The sequence below is a fragment of the Macaca thibetana genome, chromosome 18, assembly GCF_024542745.1.
Source record: "Macaca thibetana thibetana isolate TM-01 chromosome 18, ASM2454274v1, whole genome shotgun sequence".
NCBI lineage: Eukaryota > Metazoa > Chordata > Mammalia > Primates > Cercopithecidae > Macaca > Macaca thibetana.
The window spans coordinates 10119224-10145373 of NC_065595.1; the positions used below are offsets into that span (position 1 = coordinate 10119224).

Sequence of the window (26150 nt, forward strand, 5' to 3'; positions counted from 1 at the left end):
TTCCTAAGGCAAAGTACTACCTCATTTAATGAAACAGAAACAGTGGATTTTAGAGCTGAAAAATCAATGGTTAAAAAAAAAAAAACATATTTTGATGGAATTGAAAATAGGCATTCATTTTACATTTAGTTACTTTCTCCTTTCGCTAATGAGATTAATGCAGACCTCTAGCAGGGTGCTTGCCCTAGAACAGTACAAAAGGCAGATACTTCTGTAGAAAGCTAGCTAAAAGGAATTTGAGTATTTGACAGAATCATGTATAATTGAACAGTACTGGGGATGCTTGGGAGGGAAGCCGTGAAGACGGGGCCCCAGTGACATGGAAAGTAAGCAGGATCCAAGTGATGACCACCATGACACATATCAGGATTATTTCAAAAATTTACTGAGCAAAATGAAAAATTTCCATTCAGGGTGTTGGGAGAGCGGTCTGCCATTTATCACTATGAGTATTCATCTGAAGCTTCATAATTCTGTCAGAGATATTAAATAAAAACAAATAGAAAGAGGAGTATTTGGCTAAACTTAATGTCTATGATATCACAGCATCTCAACAAGACAAGAGAAGAGGCCTCAGTTTCGTTGAGTGTGGCTTTTACTTTAATACCCCCCTGGGCTTTTGTCCTCTAATTCTTGGTGTAGGGTTATTTTTCTTCAAGGAACAATGAAAATGCCATTTATTTTTCCCGTAGTGGTGATTTCTTTCTCTCCAGATGTGCAGAAGATGTTGGGAAAGTGCTATCTCTTTTAAGAAATCTTTTCTCCTCAGTAGTGAAAAGAACTCTGAAAACTTGGGTTTAAATTCTGGCTCTGTCACGTTCCAGTTATATGATTTAATGCAATGTTTCCTAAAAGTAAGAAAATTTTTACACTGAACCCTTTCCTCAGATCCCTAGGAGTCTTAAGTTCCCGTTTAAAAAAGATTGTATTTAAAATAAAACATTATTTTGTTATTGTGATATAGGTGTCCATGCAACCATAATTACACATGTAAAGTGGCCCTGGAGTTGTGTGGAACTAAAGCAATGTCACTTTATGAAACTCTGGTGCAGTAATCAACTAGCTGGCCTTTCTGTCAACACCTTGGTCTCGCCATTAGCCAACACTTTATGTGTGGACCATCAGTTGGACACAAATTCCTTGGAGATAGGTAAAAATAGTATATGCCTAGGACAGTGCCTTGTGTTTGTAGATAACTATTTGTGGATGCTATTCTAAATTAAATGGATATGTCTGTTTTTGTTACTGTTTCAAAAATTCTATAACCTGAAAATCATGGTCAAAGTCTGAAAACTCACCTGAGAACTATAAGTCAATCTACTACTGAGTTACTGTTCTCAGCTTTCAGCCTGTGAAGCAGTATACAAATGACAGTTTCTTGATCCTCTGGTACCATTTATTAAAAGTAGGACATTTAATACAATAAAAGAAAAATGATGCTGCAAGTAATAGTTTCTAATATTGGATATTTATCTATTTCCTAGAAGATGACTGGCTATAAAATTGAATACATTTTGTCACTAAGTTATTCTTCATTTTCAATGTCAGTCTTTGTTTCAATGGATCATTACTAATTTTCAATGGAGACTATTATTTCTTGTTTTTCTATAATTTGCATTACTTTTTATTATCTCCTGAAGGACGATTTAGCAAATTGATCAAAGACAGCAAAACCTGGAAAAGCATGTAACATGTTGTAATTACAAGGTTCAAAGGACTTATTCTTATTTTTGATGGGTGAGATTCTCTTACATACTGGAATTTGGGTCACAGTAGCAATGCACCTAGTTAGAGCAATGAGACAAGAGAAAGAAATAAAGAGCAGCCAAATTCAAAAGGAATAAGTTAAATTATCCTTGTTTGCAGATGATATAATCTAATATTTGGAAAAAACTAAGGACGCCACCAAAAAAACTATAAAAAAAATTTAGTTAAGTTGCAGGATACAAAATCAACATATGAAAATCAGTAGCATTTCTATATGTCAGCAGCAAACAATCAAAAAGGAATTAACCAAGGAATGAAAGATCTCTACAACAAAAACTATAAAACACTGATGCAAGAAATTGAAGAGGGCACCAAAAAATGGAAAGATATTCCATGTTCATGGATTGGAATAATCCATATTGTTAAAATTGCCATATTACCTAGCAATCTACAGATTCAGTGAAATTCCTATCAGAATACCAATAATATTCTTCACAGAAACAGAAAAGACAATAAAACTACAAAAGATACAGAATAGCCAAAGCTATCCTGAGCAAAAAGAACAGAACTGGAAGAATCACATTACTCAACTTCACATTATAATACAGAGCTATAGTAACCAAAACAGCATAATAATAGCATAAAACAGAGACACAGACCAATAGGAGAGTATAGAGGACCCATAAATAAATTCATACCTCTATAGTGAATTCATTTTTGACAAAGGCACCAGGAACATGTATTGGGGAAAGGACCATTTCTTCAATAAATGGTGCTGGGAAAACCGAATATCTATATGTAGAAGAATAAAACTAGATCCTTATCTCTCAGCATATACAAAAACCAAATGAAAATGGATTAAAGACTTAAATCTAAGACCTGAAACTATGCAACTATTAAAAGAAAACACTGGAGACACAATCTAGGACATCGGACTGGGCAAATATTTCTTGAGTAATACCCCCACAAACACAGGCAAGCCAAGCAAAAATGGACAAATGGGATCACATCAAGTTAAAAAGCTTCTACAACAAAGGAAACAATCAACAAAGTAAAGAGACAATTCATACAATGAGAGAAAATATCTGCAAACTCCCCATCCAATAAGGGATAATAACCAGAATATATAAGGAGCTCAAAGAACTCTATAGGAAAAAAATCTAGTAATCTGATTTTTAAATGGGCAAAAGATCCGGGTAGACATTTCTCAAAAGAAGACATACAAATGGCAAACAGGTATATGAAAAGCTGCTCAGCATCACTGATCAGAGAAATGCAAATTAAAACTATATTGAGGTATCATCTTACCCCAGTTAAAATGGCTTTTATTCAAAGGACAGACAACAACAAATGCTGGTGAGGATGTGGAGAGAAGGGAGTCCTCACACCCTACTGGTGGGAATGTAAGTTAGTATAACTACTATGGAGAATAGTTTGGAGGTTCCTCAAATAATCAAAAGTAGAGCTACCACATGATCCAGCAATCCATAAGGTATATTCCCAAAAGAAAAGAAATCAGTGTATTGAAGAGTTAGCTGAACTTCCATGTTTATTGCAGCCCTATTGACAATAACTCAGATTTAGAAGCAACCTAAGTATCCATTAACAGGTAAATGGATAAAGACATATTCAGCTATAAAAAGAATGAGATCCTGTCATTCGTAACAACATGGATAGAATTTGAGGTCATCACTTAAACTGAAACAAATCAGGCACAGAAAAACAAACTTTGCATGTTCTCACTTAGTTGTGGGAGCTAAAAATTAAAAACAATTGACCTCATGGAGATAGAGAGTAGAATGGTGGTTACTAGAGGATGGGAAGGGTGGGGTAGGGTGGGGTAGGGTGGGGTAGGGTGGGGTAGGGTGGTTAATGGGTACAGAAATATAGTTAGATGGAATAAATAAGACCTAGTATTTGATAGCACAACAGGATGGCTACAGTCAACAACAATTTATTGAACATTTAAAAATAACTAGAAGACTATATTTGGATTGTTTGTAACACGAAGAAAAGATCAATGTTTCAGGTAATTTACCCTGATGTGATTGTTCTGCATTGTATGCCCATATCAATATATCTCATGAATCTCATATATATATAGCTATGTACCCACAAAAATAAAATTTCTAAAAAAAAAAAAAAAAGCCCAATAGCAATGCAACCCTGCATTACTGTGTATATTGCTAAATATAGAAAACCAAGATCTTAATATCGTCTATATAGTATTTTAAGAATATAAATATTCTTATTTAGCATATGCTTTAGATTGCATAATTAATTATAAACACGTTCTAGACCTTATAATTTAGTGGTTCTTAGAAACAACAATTTTTTTTTAAGTTCTGGGATACATGTGCAGAACCTGCAGGTTTGTTACAAAGTTATACATGTGCCATGGTGGTTTGCTGCACCCATCAACCCATCACAGGTTTTAAGCTCTGCATGTATTATTTCTCCTCATGCTATCCCTCCCCTTGCCCCCCAACCCATGACAGGCCCCGGTGTGTGATGTTCCCCCCCTCCCTGTGTCCTTGTGTTCTTATTGTTCAACTCCCACTTAGGAGTGAAACATGTGGTGAAACACAGCAACTTTTAAATTTGCACAGGTGCCTGGTGCTTCTCCTGATGGATTAAGAGACATCCTCTCCTTTGACAAAACCTCTGGTCACAGATAATAGAGGACTTAGGGTTTGGTCTGTACCCTCTTGTTCAACCCTGAGGACCTTGGTCTTGTTACTCCATTGTAGCAACAAAGAGGAGTCAATAATGCCTTTTCAATACTGTGCATGTGAAGTCACAGGGGACGAAAAGTGTCTTTGTGTTTCAGAAATAGTGGAACATCACCACAGACTCACACTGCAGCCTTCCCTAATGTGCTTACTGTTGTGTAGGGGACTTAGTGGCAGAAAACTTGCTGGATAATCAAGAAGAAAAAGTGTTCACAAATTTATTCCGAAGATGATATTCAAATAGTTCCAGCTGATATCTTAATGGTTAGCATGGACAGGTTTGGGAAAAAAACTAGGCTTAATATATTTAATCTGTTTGAGGTAGTTAATAAATTTATACAAATTTTGGCAAAAGAAATACTGCCAAGAATGTTTGTAAAAAGTTTCTTTTTAATGTCGTCTTTGGGAATATAAACAATCTCAGCTTCTCAGTTGCTTACCACCCCTACAGAAAAAGGGGCAGAGTGCACAGCAGTTTCTTGTATTATAAAATACATAGATAATAATTTCAGTTTCATTTGTTGAATTTCATTTTAATTACACACACACACACAAACACACACGCATACACACACCTTACCCAATATAATGGGTCATCCACTTTATAGTTGAGTTGGGAACACTTAGGGCGATTTACCAATATAATGCAAGCATTAATTTTTGATTTGGAAAGAACAAACTAGAATGAAATAAGAGTAAAAGGTCCTATAAGAGGTATTTAGTTTACTTGTAAAGCCAGATTTTAGATGCATATATACTATATATTATTTTATTTAACAAATATTTAATAGTTTTTATAAAGCCTATGAATAAGTACTCATCACTGTGGAAGAAGAAATTTAGAATTAGGGAGACAAAATTGTACCAGCATCATTTTTCACAATTGTCAGTTTGACTCATGGTCATGTTTGTAACTCAAATATATGGTCTTGGTTATTATTATTGGAAAGAATTCCTTACGAAGTAATAACAAAACATTTATCTTTAAAGAATCTCAATAAATGCCTGCTAATTTTCTGTTTTAAGGAACTGCTTATTGGGAATACCATCCTTGTTAAAACGAGTTGAAGTCATATACTCCATTGTATTATAATGAGTTGCATTATTTCTGTTCTTTGGTTATTCATGGGAAAACATTTCCATTATTTCATGAGATAGCCTTGCTGAAAGTGAAAACACAGGGCAGCTGGACCAATTTTTTATGCTCTTAATTTACAGATTGGGACATAATAAAAAGTAAATGAGCTAGCTCTTTCTCACCAAGGAGTCTGTCTTCATTACCTGGTAGCGATTCTGTTACTGACATGGGTACGTTTAAGAGGCATTATGATTACAGTTTACACACTCTGATGACACTAATGCATATTGTTTTATGCCGAACACTTTTGTCAGTCTTCCAAATAATCAGTTAGGACGCCTCGGATAGCTTTACTCTCTGTTCGTTAAGTGCCAAGTTTAAACAGATCATATGCTTAACATTACCTTAATGCTGGAATCTCCACCTACTCCTTAATTGTTATGTTACATATCATTAAAAACTTCCATTCTACACAATGAAAACGGAACAGAACCCTCTAATTTCTTCTCATTACAAAGAGCCCATTTATGCTTACAAATTGTGGCTGCATTCTGCAGGAAGTCAGTCATCCCTCCGTGTTTGTGAACTATACAATTTGTTTAAAAGTGAGTGAGAAGACGACTCAGGAGACTTCTAGATTCCTAATGACATTAACACACACACAACTAGTAACGTGCCAGTTCTAGTACCTTGTTGGGTGTGTATCCTGCTTTGTGAGGAGAACTTTAGGGCCCCCAGTTTAATCCAGAAGAGACCTAGATTACCCTTGGTTATTTAATAATCCTTTAGGCACTTGGGAGTTGACTTCTAGACAAAGTACAGATGTTTGGAGACTTGAGGATGCCATGCAGGAGTTCTCTGCCATTTAAAACCCTTGTCCCCCAGGTGGCTCCAGAAGGACATTGGAGGATTTCATATCATCTTAGAGCTGCTGGTGACTCAGCAACTTCTGCAGAAATAAACTTGTAAGTGATAGCACCTGTTGGGTATGGACACCCTCAAAAGTAAGCTAATTGCCGAGACCGAATGTATTTAGGCTAAAGTGCATGCAGGTAGAGCATGGAGGAGAAAGCAGACTAGTTAAAACCCTTTCGGTATGACAATAAAGATAGTTTGTCTTTTTGAGAACTCATTTAGGTCTTCTCCCAGGTTCTAGAGAAGCACATATTCCTTCCCTTCATGTATCTGTCTTAGCTAAGAAGTCTGAAAACAGGTACTGTATCATATTAGAACCACTATTTCACTTTGAGGTAGTTTAGCAGTGTGCCCTAGATTTCTGGTTCTGGTTGTAATGGAATATCTAGGAATGAGCTGGCTTTACCTTTTGGTTGTAAACAATTAAAAAAACTGTATCAACATATAAAACAATTGATTTCATACACTGGACAACAGGCAGCACAAGACTGTGACCCTTGACAGAAGAAAAACAAATAAAATGACTTTCATGATTCTTCCTTATAATGTATTGATTCAATTTTCTCTTCCACTGTCAGAGAGATGAACCCAAGGTGAGAATCTGAATGGAGGTCCACATGCCCCCCGTCTAAATACTTACGTTACAAATAAAGCTAACACACTGTAAAAGGAAATATGTTATATTGTCCTACTTTGACAAAGCCACATAATTATGACCAAAAAAAGTGTATTGGATCTTAATGCTAGTTATACAAATATTTTCAGTTTGAGAAAATTCATCAAGTTTTGTTTTTTGAGACCAAGTCTCACTCTGTCGCCAGGCTGGAGTGCAGTGGTGTGATCTCAGCTCACTGCAACCTCTGCCTCCTGGGTTCAAGCTGTTCTCCTGCCTCAGCCTCCCAACTAGCTGGGTTTACAGGTGTGAACTACCACGCCTGTCTAATTCTTATATTTTTGATAGAGATGGGGTTTCACCATGTTGGTCAGGCTGGTCTCAAACTCCTGACCTCAAGTGATCTGCCTGCCTCAGCCACCCAAAGTGCTGGGATTACAGGCATGAGCCACCAAGCCTGGCCATCAATTTGTATACTTGGGATCTGTGCATTTTTGAATTAGGTCAAACAATCTGAAATTGCTAGTATTTAATCAAAATATTAGGAATTTTGACCTACAAAATTAGGAATCACATGGTTCAACATACCCACATGTATGAATTTTATAGAACAAAATGTCTGCAAAGTGTCAGTTTACTGTCTTTATTGTGCACGTCTCGGTGTTTTACTGGTCATAGTGTAAAATGTTCCTTAGGTGCCTTGTTGGGTGTGTATCCTGCTTTGTGAAGAGAACTTTAGGGCACCCAGTTTAATCCATTGTGCTAATGGACTACCTTCTGAGTGTTTTTGAAACCATATATTGTATGTCAAAGCCAGAAAATGAACACTTGCTACTGGTATGCTACTTCATTATGCATTATTCTTGTGTTTAAGTTCTGAGGAAAATTAATTGATCTCACCACTCAAATTTTCCCCATCACTTTCTGTAATATAACATTACCGTTATTTCAACTCTACATTAATCTCTTTTTTCCATAAGGCTGACTCTTTATACTAAAGATTATATTCAGAACAGGAATTAGGTTAAGCCACAAGTGACTCATTCATTAAAAGCTCAGACTTGTAAAATAAAGGGAAGCAGTCTGTTTAACATATGAAATATGCTTGTATCAAAACAATTTTTAAGATCAACACATATTTCAAAAATCAAATATAGGATTTTTTTGCTAGATTATCATGTGCTTTGGTTGTTTTCTGGGAATACAGGCCTCAGATTTCACATTAAGCATAAGTCAATGAATTTTTAGATAGTCTCAATGTCAAGTTTTGATTTATTCTTTCAAGCATGTGGAAACCATTAAATAAATATAGGTGTTTTTTCCCCTTTCCTCATAAGAGTATTTTAAATATCAAACACATACAACAGGAAAGCATAATTGATAAAACCAAATATGCAAAAGTCTTTTACTTGGTATAACTTCCCCAATTCTATAATCCTGAAGATATTTTAATTGGCATTATGACTAGCTGAGTACGTATGACTTAATTTGAAGGTCTGAGAGAGCATTATCTTTCTAACAAAGAGAGGTAGAAGAGCATTTTAATCATATTTGATTCACATTCACATTTAATAACTGTATACCAAGTTTCCACAAAGTATTATAACTTATAGCATAAATCATAAGAAAGGAAGCAACTGAGAAATGAATAATGTAATGGATAATGTAATGTCAGGAATGAGGAAAGAAACATCAGAAATATGGCAACAAAGCACATTGAGATAAAAAGGCAGTGACCGAGTTTCAAATCAGGCAACGGAACAAAAAGAATTCTTGAGGTTGCTAGATCTGCATACCCATGGACTAATGGCAAATCTGTTCCCAAAAGAAGATTCCCAATAACTAAATCTGCCTTGATTTAATGTCTTGATGCTCTTCCATATTTTTCACGTGAATATCCTTTTATTGCTAAACCACAGTGGCCTTGGCTGCAGAATGAGGGTCACAGGTTTTTATTAGAATTGAAACAGAGACCACCATAGTTATATAGTTTGAGGAGATAATTATAGATGTCTGGGCAAAACAGGACCAACAGAATTTCAAGACCCAGTGTATAACAATATTTTGCTGAACCAAATGTGTAACTGCAAACCTACATCTCAGAATTAAATTCTAGATTTGATGAATAAGATACTCGGTAAGACATCATCCAAATAATCTTTAGTGTCCAGCTCCCAACAGACAATCTTATCTTCTTTATCAATAGAACATTGCTGATGTTGGACTGTCATCACACACATAAGAGTTCTGGGAAATGGAAGCATTTGCTGAATTATGTGTCCTATATGACAGCAATGATGGGAAAAGCAAGTCACCACAGACCATTTGCCATCGCATCGAACGGACACTGAGTGTACTTTAATTATAGCGTGCAACATGAGCTTATGCTTCCCAGTTTAAAGTGTTGCCTTTTAGTGTTTGTGGAATCAGGGTTTGAACTGCATTTTCAGCACCAGCATGGGTGACAAACAGTCTCTCTGACTTTAAGATTTACAATGATAAAAACATAGTAAAGTCCATTTTACCTGCATTTCTTTAAGGTTAATGATCCATGACCAAGAAAATGGAAAATCTGATGAATCGCTCATTAACTTTTCAAAAACACAGTGTGAAAATCTTATATAAAAACAAAAATTATCTTGTGGAAATAGATTTTTTTCTCCCTATGGAATAACTACATTGACATATTTGATAAGGGCTTAGGAATAGCTTATGAATTAATGAATTTTTTTGGATGGAATAAAATTAGTCCAATATGAAGTGATGATGGATAGCCATTTTCACTTAATCTTATGCAATTTTTAAAGAAATTAATCGCAATTTTACTTGCATAAACTACAAGTGCATAACATTTAATATTAAATTGATAAAATAAAGTGTGCTCTTTTGATACTGTAATATGAGAATAATTTATTTATATATAAAAAACTCCATACAAAACCATGATGCTTTGTCTAGGGCAAAGCTAACAATTAGATATAAGTCCATATTTCATGTCTAAGAATTATGGGATTCTTACTTTAGAATATAATTATGCCCACATACATTTATCATTTCTATATCAAAAATTAACCTGTAATCTGTTATGATGGCAATGATATTAACAAAAAGGGTGGAAAGATTTTATTATTTTGTTTTTTTTTTTGAGATAGAATCTTGCTGTGTCGCCCAGGCTGGAGTGCAGTGGCACAATGACAATTCATTGCGGCCTCTGCCTGGGCTTAAGTGATCCTCCCACCACTCAGCTTCCCGAGTAGCTGAGACTACAGGTGCGTGCTGCCACACTTGGCTAATTTTTTGTATTTTTTGGTAGAGATGGGGTTTTATCCAGGTTGGTTCGAAACTCGTGGGCGGAAGTGATCAACACGCCTCTGCCTCCCAAAGCGCTGGGATTACAGACATGAGCCACCACGCCCAGCCAAGGGCAGAAAATCCTTAAATATCAATTGGTGAACATTTAATATTTTAAATATAAATTTAGAAACATGAATGCACTAAAATTTTATGCTTTTTGAAAAAGTAAATGATAGTCATTGAAAATTATAAGAATCTTAAAGAAAAATTGAGTATAGGTGTTTTTTTCGAGATGGAGTCTTGCTCTGTCGCCCAGGCTGGAGTGCAGTGGCCGGATCTCAGCTCACTGCAAGCTCCGCCTCCCGGGTTTACACCATTCTCCTGCCTCAGCCTCCCGAGTAGCTGGGACTACAGGCGCCTGCCACCTCGCCTGGCTAGTTTTTGTATTTTTTTTTTAGTAGAGACGGGGTTTCATTGTGTTCGCCAGGATGGTCTCGATCTCCTGACCTCGTGGATCCGCCCGTCTCGGCCTCCCAAAGTGCTGGGACCACAGGCTTGAGCCACCGCGCCTGGCCTATATTTTTAAAATAACTCTACAGATAAATCAAGTGCTTAAATATAAAACCAGAGTGTTGATTTGTATGGTTTTGATTATAAATAATTAAAAATACAAATACAAAGTGATTTTAAAAAACAAAGAGATAGCTTGAATTGTGTCTAGAAAATCCAGAGGTCATGTAGAACTCACAATTGGTTGATCTGGCCACTCAAGAATGCCATCAGCGCCTGGATCATACTAGAACCATGCTGTCCAATGCACGTAGTGTATAAAACACAAATGTAACGCTACATTTACTAATAGATACATCAAAAATGCAAAAAGAGGTGGAATTAATTTTGATATTTTGGATATATTGTGTTAAAAGATGTTAGTTCAACATGTAAGCAATATAAAAATTATGAGATGCATTTTTTTCATGCTAAATCTTCGAATCTGGTGTGTCTCTCTTATAGTATATCTCAATTTGGACTAATCACATCTCAAGTGTTCAACAGCCACATGTGGCAATGGTTATTGTATTGGATGCACAGTGCTAGTGTTGGCTTCACTGTAGCGCGGTCACTCTTGTGGAAGGAGGTTGGCCACAGCCACAGTAGGAGCTGTCTGCTCTCTCAGTTAAGCCTGGTGGGTGAGAAGTACTTTTGAACAAAAGGCTGAGATGCAAGTCTCTTTCATTGCCCGGGTCATGTCTATCCCTGAATCAATGGGCTTTGATCAAGCAAACCAAATATACCAATTAAGCTCACTAGTGCGGCCACACCTGGAATTGAGGTGCTGTCAATTTCTTCCAAAGTTCATGGGTTACAGGGCACACACATGCTGGCTACTGAAATGAGAATCTGGAACCCACAGAGAGGGAAAAGGAGTATGGGTCACACTTCAGAGAGGATAGTAGCAGTGAATAGCAAGCTTGTGTTTTAAATCCCATGTGACCTATCTTGATATATTTTTAAAATAAGAATTCTCTTTTAAGTTTATTTTTTACTTTTATTTTGAGACAGTCTCACTCTGTCACCCAGGCTGGAGTGCAATGGCACAATCTCAGCTCACTGCAACCTCAGCCTCCTGGGTTCAAGCGATTCTCCTGCCTCAGCCTCCCAAAGTGCTGGGATTACAGGTGTGAGCCACCACACCTGTCTTGCAAGAGTTTAATGAAACAACTTGTTCTATTGTCTTGTGGAGCTAACTTCTAAGACAGTTTCTTCAGGAAGATGCATGAAGCTTTAGAAAATCTTAGAACACATATTCCAGGTAGTTCTGGATATAAAAAACTCTGGTCACTGACAGAAAAAAAAGGAACTTACTTTTCAAGACATCCACTCTTCCTGTAGTCTCTATAGCTAATCTTTCTATAATCTTTCCACTTTTTTCACAGTATTTTATTAACCATGGGCTGTAATAGAACTGCTATATTTTTCATTCTTATTAGTTGCCCTAAGCTAATTCTGTATTTCGAATGTGAATTATGAATTGCCCAATTCCAGAAATAATTTTTTGTTTAATGAAATCTCTTTTGCTAGAAAATAAAATTTTACTTGTTTATAACCATAACAGAGTTTTCTTTCAAAAGGTAAATATGAAGCCGAGTACTCATCTGGATGAAAAGATCACTTTTACCTTGATACATTTTTATTTGACAGGGAAAAGGTCACAATTTTAGAAATTTAACTTCCAAATGATTTCATTTGCATAAATTGGTAAGATTTCAATATCTGAAAATGTTAATTAAAATAACCAATATTCTATAACCCTCATAACACCATTTTAAATCTACTTTGAAACCTAGCTTTTCCATCTGTAGTTGAGACAATTACTCCTAGAATATAAAAATTTCCATGCAGATACGGTCTTTTCATAAGCTTTACCCACTATAGTTTCAGTTTCTTGGCATATTCATATGTTTGGGTGATAAGTCATGTCATAAATCATGATATCACTAACATTTATTTCCGATTACAGATGATGTATTTACAATTAACACTAATGATAAAACTAGAGCTGGTTTATTCCAAGTCATGTACAGTTTTGCGTGTAGAATTATCCATGAACAGGTGCTGAGTGATGCCATACATAACCAAGGGTGCATTTTCTTCAAGCAATCTAGGAATGTCATGGGAGAAAACATCAGTCAGGCTTACCAACTAGACACTCTTCACTCTTCCTTTGGCAAAAGCTTATTTTTATAGCACTATAGAAAAAATCCTTTATTTAAGAGTGCAGATGAAGTCTAGAAAAAACTGTCTTCTGACAGTTTCCTCTGAAAAATTTAAAGGGAGACAAACAGATGATCAGTTGAATTTTGGAATCTATTTTCAGAGTGTTTTCTCTTGGTAGCTGAAATTGTTTGTGGGCATTGCAAAGACACAGTGTACACCATAATATTTCTGACAAATGGCCGTCTGTCATCCAGTGAACAGAGAAATCAGTGGAGATCTACAGGCTAAATTAAGAAATCCCATAGCTACTACACATGGCTCTACCGTAGAGAGGCCATAAATATCTACATTTTGGTGTCCATTGAAAAATAGAACAGAAACAGAGGTTTCTTCATCCTGCACACCTTCAGACACACATAACATGATCACATGATTTTCACTTAAAATCTCAGCTCAGTTTTGTAGCTTGTCAATACCAAGGTCTCAATTGAGTAATGAATATACTCGCATACATACCAGAAGACATTGTTTAATATTGTATTCCATATAGAAAGACTGTGTCCCTGAAAGCCTTATATTCTATATTACTGAAACATAACCTTCAATGTTTCAATGTTTCTTTTTGTTCGTTTGCTTTCTGAGATGGAGTCTTGGTCTGTCACCCAGGCTGGAGTGTGGTGGCACAATCTTTGCTCACTACAACCTCCGCCTCCGTGTTCAAGTGATTCTCCTGCCTCAGCCTCCTGAGTAGCTGGGACTACAGGCGCACATCACCATGCATGGCTAATTTTCATATTTTCAGTAGAGACAGGGTTTCACCATGTTGGCCAGGCTGGTCTTGAACTCCTGACCTCAAGTGATCTGCCCACCTCAACCTCCCAAAGTGCTGCGATTACAGGCGTGAGCCACTGCGCTTAGCCAGTGTTTCAAATCGGAAAATATATGGCTATTTGGGGCAGGTAAATCCTGGGCATCAGATTTACTGAGGGAGACAATGCTGGAAAGAGCCTTTTCAACAGCACAAAAATGAGGTCACAATAAGAAGCACCAAAAATAAGAAGAAAACCCCGAAATTATCTTGATGACAGTGAGTAATGCTTTTATTCTTTTGTATTTTAGAATTGTTTTTTAAACATTTTCAGAAGTTTTTGTTTTCTCAAATGTGAAGGTAGGACCATATTTTCATGCTCTATATAACTATAGTTATTTGTACAATTCTAAAAATCTTTTTCCAGTAATAACAGAATAGTATACTGTGATTGAATTTTTCATAAAACCGTGAAAACATGAAAAATATGGCAAATATTTATTCACAGTATAGAAAAGGATAATTCCAGTTTTGAAGGGCACCAGAGGTGTTGCAGGATCAGTAGTATCTTTTGCCAAGAAAACCAATTAAAAGCCCCCTGCATATGAAGTCAAACGGACTATGATACAGTGGCAGATTAAGAACACACAAATACACATGTGCACACACACACACACACAGGGTAGGGAGAACTCTATTGTTATGGCTAAATTATCTTTTAAGCACTCATAATTTTTTAATTTTTTCCTTACAAATCAAAAGAGTAGTAACTTGGGATACATATTCTATTTACAATTTCTATTACAAGGCAACATAATTACAAGAATTTAATAAATAGCAAGCATAACAACATTGACATTTCTTGCCAGAAACATATTATCGTTTTGTGTGTGTGTGTGTAGTCTGTGTTCCATAAAGCTGTGTAGGACACTGTGCTCAGTAGGTACTTGGGGAAGTGGAGATAGTCTCTGCTTTGATAATCCAGTGAGCGTGCAGGGACATATCTAGAGTAGGGTAATATTAATCCACTATTATCTGGACCTCTGAGTACGTTTAGCCACATCACAAGTAGAGATTGCGAAAAAGGCATTGAGTGAAAGCAATGGTATAAAATGAGGGTAAAAATGGGAAAGTACATGACCATTTGGGACAGTTAAGTCCTGGGCAACAGATTTATTGAGGGAGACAGTGCTGGAAAAAGCCCTTTCAACATCATGCAGATGAGGTCAGAATATGAAGCACCATAAATATCAAGAAAAATCTAGAAATTATCTTGATGGCAATAAGCATCTAATGCTTTTGTATTTTGTATATTAAAATTGTTTTTTAAATTGCAAACGATAACCTGCTTTTTATAAGATTCAAATAGAGCAGAAGTGAGCCAGTCAAATTCTAACCACTCTGCTCCTTCCATCCCCATTCCACTTACTAGGGGGCTGGAGTTTGAAGTTCCATGTCTAAAAGCAAACAACGCAAACATACTAACAACGGCAGTACTATGCTGTATTTTCAGAAGTCAGCAGTCACAATCCTTTTAAGGCTATCTCTTCAGATACTGAGCTTCATATTAAATAAAAATGGTTTTAAAAGCTGAGTTTTGAGTTTTAGGTATTATAGATTTTCTTCCTACTATGGAATATGAAGATTTAGTGGTCTGAACCACTCCCTCACACACACTTTCCTTCCTTTCATCCTCAGAATAAGTACATTTTAAAAGCAGTATTTAGTGTTTGCATTAGTATCACCAATCCAATTTTTATTTATAAGCCAGCCGTGTAGTTTACAGTGGTTTCATGTCTGTTTTTTCTCAAACATCTGAGTTAACTTCTGAGTGAATTGTTTATTGCCTTGTTTGTAAGCCTGCTTGTGTGCATGGTTTTATTCTGCTTTCTGCACTGCCTCGGTCTCTTCCAGGTTCCTTTTTATGCAATTTATTTGCTACGGCCTCTGTTTTTTATTTCATACTTTCCTCAAATATCTGGTGACCCCTAAGTGGCTAACTCTCATGCATCTCAACCCACCTCGGCATCTGCTTCTCAGAGGACCTGAGTTAAGCCATAGGTCTTCCTTTATTTCAGGGAAGAATTCTATAAACATCTTGTATTCATTCTCTATTTCAGGAAAACCTATATGTTTAATTCCTTTATTTGACTTGTGCACAAACCCATATATTTTCCCTCTGACAGAATTTGTTACTTTATTAATGCCTATTATTTTCTGAAGTTACTATAGTCTCTTTTCAGCTACAATTACTGGATTTCTAAGTGCTTATAAAAATTATTTGTGTGAAGCATTTATCATTATTTTCAATTTACTTTGATGAGCACTTTGTCTGCTTTATATCCTTTCCATTGTCTTACCTGTTCTTAGATTCCTTGCAACTCTTTCAACCTGTTAAATCGGAGTGCCGATTTTCATGATTTCCTGGATGTACAGAGAATTATTTTTGAAATTTTGTTTCTTCTTCGTTTTTCCCTTTGTTTTCTCTTTTAAAATATTTTTTATCATCTGCAAACAGATACCATGTTGAATCCTTTCTGCTTTTTTTGGTCAGTGAAGGGGACGGTCCTATCTAGACCTAATACTTCTTCTGAAGTGTAGGGGTTGATGAGACAGAAGAGGTGGGAGATTGGGTAGAAGGTCATTTTGAATTAAACATTTCATCTCAGAATTCTCTGGCCAAACTGGGTAGTCCTTTGTGATGGTCCGTTAATGTGTATTGACAAAACCGAGTCAACTGTTGGGGTAAAAAAAGCCACTAAAGATGGCTGTCATTTTTGCAGGCCTGGATAAGAGGTTGGTGGTGAGGTCAGGAATACTGTTACGGAGTTACAAGTGGAAGTGACAAAGTGCTTTGCTAAGCACTTTATGTATAAAGCCAAAGGATATTTTTAGCATAAATAGGACTTGAGAATATCATACCCCTGATATAATTCATCCAAATTTTATTTCTATTAAATCAAACTTTAAGATTTAAAGAAAATCTCCATTAATGCAGTAAGACATTTTTCTAAATATTAATGAAAATAATTATCTTAAGGAAAATGTGTTTACAAAAAAATTGATATGTAAGTGATGGAATGTTGAGGCTTAAGTAGTTTTACTTTTCTATCCTGTCTTTTTAAAGAACTATGATAATTAAAGTAGAAGTGAAGGAAACTGATGTCACGTCCAATATAGATTTCACATGCTTACATTTCTTTAGAATATATTGATACCTCTTGATGAATACTGAATTTTATCAAGTATTTTTCTGTATCTGTACAGATCATCTCAATTTTAGCTTCCATTTCCTAATATAAAACCATTTATTGATATTTTATTGTTAAAGTAGCCTTACCTTCTGGACTATATACAATTAGGTTATGATGATGTCTTTAGTATTAATGTTTGTGAGATTAGTTGATTTTATCCTATTTTTGTATCATCCTCATCTAACCTACATGGTTGAGTGCTTATTAATTTTCCATCCCTATTTTCTTCTAAATATGTGTATTGAAGCCTATAAAATTTTCTCTACCAACTTAGCCACATCTCATAAATTTTGATGTAGTGTTTTCATTATCTTGTAGTTCCCATATTTAATAAGTTCCCTTATTGTGTTCTTTTATTAAAGATCTTAAAGATATGTTCTTAAATTTAAGAAGTATAGGCTTTTTGACTTTTAATTATTGGTTTCTATTTGTATTGCATTATGATCTGAAAACATGAGCCCATGTTCTATAGGCTCTTGATTGTTTTATACATGTTAAGATGTGTTTGTGGCATCTTATATTGTCAAATTTTGTTAATGTTCCGAGAATGTTTAAAAACAATGTGGGCCGGGCGCGGTGGCTCACGCCTGTAATCCCAGCACTTTGGGAGGCCGAGGCGGGCGGATCACAAGGTCAGGAGATCGAGACCACGGTGAAACCCCGTCTCTACTAAAATTACAAAAAATTAGCCGGGCGCGGTGGCGGGCGCCTGTAGTCCCAGCTACTCAGGAGGCTGAGGCAGGAGAATGGTGGGAACCCGGGATAGTCCCAGCTACTCAGGAGGCTGAGGCAGGAGAATGGCGGGAACCCGGGAGGCGGAGCTTGCAGTGAGCCGAGATCGCGCCACTGCACTCCAGCCTGGGCGACAGAGCGAGACTCTGTCTCAAAAAACAAAACAAAAAAAAACCAGAAAAACAATGTGTATTCTCTGATTTTTGTTTTTGCTTAAGCTTGTTTTATGCTGTTTAATTTTCTATTTCCTTAGAAACTTTTCATGCAGTCTAATATTTATAAAATGTACCCTTTTAAAGTCTCATAATTGTCATGTTTCCAATTTTTTTGGTTGAATCATATGAAATGGTTGTTATTTAACAGTACTGACCTACGATTATGGCAATTTCAATTGGTTCCACCTAATAATTCTGTCCATTTTTAGGTGTGTGTACAATCTTAAAATATACAAGGGAATATTTTATCAAGAGTTCAGATATATTGTATCTTGAATTTTAATAAAATGTAATGACCTTTTCCCAAAACTTTGTTTTGCCTTGCCTTCAGTTTACTTTCAACATTCCTGTATCGTCAACTTTAGATGTTTTCTGTTAGAAACAGCACAAAGCTGGGCTTTTAAAACTCAAAGGTTTTATTCCTTCTCTTTTATAACAGACAAATGTCATCGTTTGTTTTCTTTGAGTCTACATATTTATATTTTCTCTTATTTCATAAGTGTCCGTTATAATACTTTTTCTATATTTTCTCTACTTCTAATTACAATTTTTAAATTTCCCCTTTTCTATTTACTTGTTTAGATGTATTTATAATCTTTTAGTAGTTTAATGTGCCCGCTTGACCAAAAAGTAAAATCAAATGTAAAATATGAAAGTATCCATACTTTTATTACCTTCCATTTCTTGTTACTGCTATCAACTATTTTAATTCTACCTTTTTTTAAACATCTAAAACTTATTCTTTATTACTATTACTGTTATTAATGTATATTAGGTTTGGTCATGTTTAATAGTATCTTTATTTCTTCTACTCCAATCCTGAGTTCAAAATTTTCCATTAAGTACATCATTTATTTTCTTTAGGGAATTTTTGTTTGGTACACTCACCATTTTCCAATGAATCAATTTAGTCTTTATTCTTACATATTTCAGTGATAGAGTTTTCAGTTATTTGAAGATGGTTTTCATTATTTTCTGGCTTTTATTGCATCTGGCCTCATTTCTTGAATGGTTATGAAATTCTTGGCCAACTAGAGATATCATTTCATCACTTCCCGTTCTATCTCATTGCTATTGAGGTATCTGATGTCAATCTGGTTTGCTGTTCTCTTTTGTAGGTTATCTGTCCTCTCTGATTTTAAAACTTCCTTTTGCATTTAGAATTGGGCAATTTTACTCTCGTGTTTCAAAGTATGAATTGCATTTTTTTCATGCTGGAACTTAATGTACTTCAATTTGACAAGTCATACCATTTGTCTAGTCTGTAGAATTACCAGTTATTATATATTTACCTCATCCCCATTTGCTGTATCATCTCCTTTAGGAATGATTAAATCTGTATTCAATATTCATATTCTATTCTGTATGTTTAAAAATATATTTTTTTCCATCTCTTTAATCTGTGTTGCATGCTGAATGATTTCCTCCTTTCCTACAACTCGTTCATTCTCTCTGCACTTGTGACTAAGTTACCACTTTCACAATTCAGTTTTTAACATTAAATTCACTGTGGTAAGAACACCTAACATTAGATCTACCCTCTTAACACATTTAAAAAAAAATTTTTATTTCCATAGGTTATCGGGGAACTAGTATTTGGTTACATGAGTAAGTTATTTAGTGGTGATCTGTGAGATTTTGGTGCACCCATCACCTGAGCAGTATACACTGAACCCAATTTGTTGTCCTTTATCCCTCACCCCCTTCCCGCCCTTTCCCCGAGTCACCAAAGTCCACCAAAGTGCCATTCTTTTGCCTTTGCATCCTCATACCTTAGCTCCCACTTATGAGTAAGAACATATGTTTGGTTTTCCATTCTTGAGTTACTTCACTTAGAATAAATCTCCAATCTCATCTGGGTTGCTGCAAATGCCATTAATTTATTCCTTTTTATGGCTGAGTAGTATTACATTTTGCGTGTGTGCGTGTGTGTGTGTGTATATTACAGTTTATTTATCCACTCATTGATTGATGGGCATTTGTGTTGGTTCCACATTTAACTGTAAATTGTGCTGCTATAAACATGCATGTGCAAGTATAATTTCTTGTATAATGACTTCTTTTCCTCTGCATAGGTACCCAGTAGTGGGATTGCTGGATCAAATGGTAGTTCTACTTTTAGTTATTTAAGGAGTCTCCAGACTGTTTTCCATAGTGGTTGTATTAGTTTACATTCCCACCAGCAGTCTTAACACATTTTTAGGTGTACAATGCAGCACTGTTAACTAAGGACAGATCTGTAAAATGTGTGCATCTTGCATAACTGAAACTTTATACCTGTTGAACAGCAACTCCTCATTTCTCCCTCTCGCAGACCCTGACAAGCACATTCTGTTCTCTGCTTCTGTGAATTTGACTATTTCATATACTCCACATAAATTGAATTATGTAATATTTGTCCTTCTGTGAATGGCATGTTTTACTTAGCATAACGTCCTCAAGGCTCATCCATGAGGTAGCATATGGCAGGATTTCTATCTTTTTTGAGGTTGAATATCCAATTGTATGTTTATACCACATTTTCTTTCTTCATTAATTTATCAATGAACGTTTGTTTCCCTAGCTTGGCTATTGTGAATACCACTGCAATGAACATGAAAGTGCTAATATCGCTTCAAGATCCTACTTTCACTTTTTTTTTTTGATAAATACACATAGGTGGAGTTGTGGATTTTACATAGTTCTAGTTTTAATTGTTTTGGGAATCTTCATACTATTTTCCATGGCAGCTATACCATTTTGCATTCCCATCAGTTCTGTACAAGAGTTCCAATTTCTCCACATCATCACCAATACTTTGTTTTTTGACTTTTAGATAATTAGCCATCCTAACAAGTGTGAAAGGATATCTCATTGTGATTTTGATTTGCATTTCCCTTCTGATTAGTGACGCTGAGTATCTTTTCATGTACTTATTAGCCATTTGTATGTCTTTGGAGAAACGTCTGTTCAAGTCCTTTGCTGTTTTAAAAATTAAGTTATTAGTGTGGGGTTTTTTTTCTGCTATTGAGTTGTAGGAGTTCCTTATATATTTTAGCAATTAATCCCCTATCAGATGTGGTTTGCAAATATTTTCTTCCATTCCATAGGTTGACTGCTTCCTCCGTTTATTGTTTTCTTTACTGTGCAGTTGATTTTTAGTTTGATAAAATCCCACGTACCCACTTTTGCTTTTGTTGTCTGTGCTTCTGGTGTCAGATCCATGAAACCATTGCCAGAACCACTGCCTGAAGCTTATCCCTGTAGTTTTATGGTTGGTTTCAGGCCTTAAGCTTTGTCTTTAAACCATTTTGAGTTGGTTTTTGTGCATGGTGTAAGATAGGGGTCCGATTTCATTCTTTTGCATATGGATATCCAGTTTTCCCAGCGAGAGACTATCCTTTTCCCACTGTGTATTTTTGGCACTCTTGCTGAAGATCAGTTGGCTTTATAATGTTGCGATTTGTTTCTGGGCTCTCTATTATGTTCTATTACTCTATTTGGCTATCTTTATGTTTTATTGTTTTAGGCATATTGCTTTAATTATTGGAGCTTTGTAATACACTTTGAAATCAGTGAGTGTGATCCTTCTAGCTCCGTTCTCTCTCAAGATTGTTGAGGCTATTTGAGGTCTTTTGTTGTGACACATGAATCTGAATTGTTTCTATTCCTATGAAAAATACCTTGGGATTTTGTTGGGGATTGCATTGTCTCTATGGATCCTTTAGAGTAGTACATACAGCTTAACAATATTAACTCAGTTCGTGAATACAAGATGTCTTTCCACTTGTTTGTATCTATTTTAATTTCCTTCCTCAATATTTAATTTTTTGGAGATGGGGTCTCATTCTGTCACCCGGACTCGATTGCAATGGCACAATCATAGCTCACTGTGGTCTGGAACTCTGGGGCTCAAGTGATCCTCCCACCTCAGCCTCCCGAGTATCTGGGACTACAGGTGTTCCCCTAAAAAACTTTTTAACTGAGGTCTCAGTGTGTTGCCTAGAATATTCTATATTTTCAGTGTATCAGTCTTTCATCTCCTTAAATTTATTCCTAAGTGTTCCTTTATCTTTGTCATCATTTTGATATATTTATTTATAACAGTCATCAAAGTCTGAAATTATCCCATGTTATTTTAATTTTTTTGGTATCTACTTTCATGTAGGTAAATACCTAGTTTTCTTCATCTCTGTCTCCAACTATCTAGAAATAGCACATAAAGCAATTCAATGCACAGGTGGTAAATGGATAAACAAATTAATAAATCTGCTGTAGTTAGCTACATACTTTAAAAAATAAGATGGTAATGTACATAGAGATGGTGACCACGATGATTCTGTGCTCTGTAAATGAGATACATCCCCAGGATCTGACACAGCCCCATAAATTTTGATTGAAAAAAAATCAATTCCACTCCTAGAAATGTTACTGTGAACAAAGATTATATACACATGTGCTTACTGCAACATTGTTTATAATAGTAAAAAGCAAAGGATAAGGTACAGCATGCTAAACAACAGAGCAATGGTTAAATAAGAGTTTTCAGTAGAATATTATGCAGCCCTTAACTGCCACTTACTTTGTTTCAATTCTACCAGAGCACAAAAACATAGCAAGTGCATATGTAGTATGATCTTAATTTTACAAATACATATGAATTTTATCTTGACCTATACTTTTATCTGTGTATCTATACTCATTTAAAAATGTTAATATATGGCAGTGATGATTTTTACCTTTTTATTCACATTTCTTCACATCTTGAAGAAACTGGCTATTTCTCAACTAGGCTATATTTATTTTGAAATTTATAAATTTGACTTAATTTCACTTAAATTTAATGTATTTATACCTTGGAATTCCATCAGCTTTTCAGAAATCATACTGCCTTAACTTAAAGTTACTTTTCAATGGAAGGTACAGAAATTATTTCCCTTAAACAAAGCTTGTCTAAGAAGACATTTACACTTTTGTTATGGAAGTCACATGAACTAACAGAGAACAGGGAGGCTCCATATGTAAGCATTAATGCCTAAAGAAAAGGAAATACATAGAGTGGAAAGTGTAAGAAATAGAAGGGATTTGCAACAGAAAAAGTGATTCTGAAATCTCCAAAATAAGACACTTCTAAAGAAGTTGAAATGAGGGAGGAACACATTCGAATGTGCTATAAAGCTTAGTTAAAAAGCTTGAAAAGCAATAATGAAACGTAATGGCAACTCTCACGAGTTAAACCAATTAATTTACACATACGGTACACTTTAAATTGTTCCACAAAAAGAGCAAGGCTGTTATATGGGATTTTTAAAAGCAGTGCCCAAACTGTATACAAGTCATCTTTGGACACCATGGACTTTACACAAATTGCTTAGCTAGCTTCCATCTGGGTTGTCTCATTTAAAGCACATTTGAGAAGAGCTGTTGCCTGCTTTTCAGAAGAAAATTCTTGTAAACCTTGATTATACTTCAAAGAGAATGTCCCTGGGCAGAAGGGTAGAGATTATACATGTTTCATTTCTCTCTGCTTAAACTCTTGCCTCAAGGTAGTTATGTAACTTTCCCATCCGAGTGACAATCTAGCTAGAAAATCAAGACTGCCTGCATTGATAATCCCATTCTTTGTTGTTTGGCAAGTTATTTTCTTTCTGTGCCTCGGTTTTCTTATTTGTAAAATGGGGACAATAAGAGCCCTTACCTTGGAGAGTTGTTGGGAAGATTAAATATCATGAAACTGTCAAGAGCTCAGTAAATATGAGCCAAGCTGAGAATGACACCACCTCTCTCCATTTATAAAAACTCCACTTGTTAACGATCTACCCTTTCAGGGGTTTGTGTGGTTTACATGAAATCATATTTGGATATCACCTGGCATAATATCTTGTTCATAGAAGATTGCTCAACAAAATACCCTTCTTCCTATAAAAATTTTCAAACATTATGCCTCCTCTCTTGCTATTCAGACCATGCAATCTGTTTGAAATCAGGTAAGTGGTTCACTCCCACCCATTTACTGATTGGAAAAGTTACATGAACATTGAATGGCTGTTAAATTCTGAGCAGGGGTGAGATCTCCGGCTTCCTGACTCTTAGTGTCTCATTGCTTTCAGAAGGATCAATTCAAGTGCTGAGATCCAGGAAATAAGTAGATTAGGAAATTTGCTATTGGGATTTTTCGTTTTACATATATCAGTTTATTTGACATGCCTCTAAAGAAGCTGAGACATTAATGTAGAGACAGCCTCAGACAGTAAAACTGATTATGCTCTACACAATTTGCTTTTTTGTTGTTTTTGCACAAAATGTGGGATTTTGTAAATGTAAGAACAATGCTAAATTATACTATCAAAAGTTTTGACAATTTAAAAAATATTTTAAAAAGAAATTTATAAATGGTAAATCATTCTCAAAGAAAAGTTTCAACTCGTCAGGATGGTGTTTATTAGAGTTACAGATACAAGCACAGGGTGTTTCTTAGAGAAATCTTTTTTGAGCACATACAGAATCCTAAACTGGAAATGATAGAGCCATAGACAATGGATATTCTTCAAATATACACAAGAGGAAACTTTCCATGTGTATTTGGAAGAATGAACTTTCCTGATGAATAAAAAAATAAGTACAAGTTTTTGTCCTAGAGTGGTAATTGTAAGATTGTTCTAAAATCATTTTACATATACGTAGAAGATATTGATAATGCTTATCATTAAACATATATGTAAAAGAAATACTATGTCACCGAGTTTGATATCAAACTTCTTGTATTGTGAACAGTAAGACAAAAATAACACAAAAGTTCTAAACTCCCAAACTAATATAATATAGTAATGGCAATCAAAAATTTCTAATAGCACTCCCAAACTATATTCTTCCTAAACTAAATACAGGCATTGAACACACAACACACACATGCTTCAAATCTTAGCATAAATTTCTCTTATATAAACATAACCATGTTCCTGAGTTTCAAAATATTGGGTGGTTCGAAGCTTGAAGCAACAAATTTTCAATTAGCATCTATTAATTGCTGGAGAGCTGACAGGTGCTAGACCTTTCAAAGAGGTTCTTCACACCTGCCCACCACTGTGCTAGATGTGAAGGACATATTCAGGCTTAGATCAACATCAACTCTGCAGTTTATTCTCTGGCAAGTATAATTTTAAGGATGTTAATTTCCTGATGTTTCTCATCTTTTATTATCTTTCAATTATCAAGTCTCTGCCGTATTCTGCTTGGCAGGCAGAGGAAAATAAAGGAAAACTTTTTCAAAATACATGTATTGAACCTATAATTAGGGATGGGGAACATTTAGTTGAAGGGCCATAGACAGAGATGAGATTAAGAAAAATCAAACAAGAAAGAGATCAAGGAGAAAAAAGGCAATTGAACATTTTTCCCTCTAGGTTCTTCTTTGTAGTTTATAATTTGTGGAGCTTAGCCTAATACATACATTTTTGAGGGAAGTAATATGAGAAGCCATATATGGTCAACCAGATGCTCTTTCTCTGTGTATATGTATGTGTTTGTATGTATATACATACACATGACAAAGACAGTTGAGCATCTGTGTGTTAAAAATCTGTATTAACACTCATATTAATCCGGTTGTATTGACATTTCCCTGAACTATTATGTACTGTTTACTCCCTTCTGAATAAAATCATATATATAAATGTAGAATTTGACATGCCTTTAATATCTATTCCCCACAAAATTTGATTAATATAGAACTCAATGTTACCTCTTAAACTCAGTAGGGGAAGCCTGGAGAAAAATACAGAGACTGAATAGACATTTTAGTTTCCACCAAATTTGAATTAAAGAGTGAAGCAATTCATATTTTAATAAAACCATTGGGTGGATTATACTCATCCAGTGTAACATCTGGAAACTCTTAATCTTTTATCTTTTAGTAATTACTTGTACATATCTGGTAAAAAGTGATTAAATGGCTGATTTGGTGTATTCGCACTGTGAATCCTCTTTGGATTTTAATTTGGGTGATGCAGAAGAATTCGATTAGTAATGTAAATCTTGTTGCTCGCCTCTAGTCCAGCCAGTAGAATGCACCGTAAGAGAGAATCAGTGTAGTACTAACTGGCTTG

General features: G+C 35.4%; 1 protein-coding gene across 2 annotated transcripts in view; it reads right to left on the reverse strand.

Moving 5' to 3' along the window:
* Positions 1-26150, reverse strand: part of DOK6 (docking protein 6) — a 437100-nt gene that overhangs the window by 52979 nt on the left and 357971 nt on the right. The gene's annotated exons all lie outside the window — the stretch shown is intronic.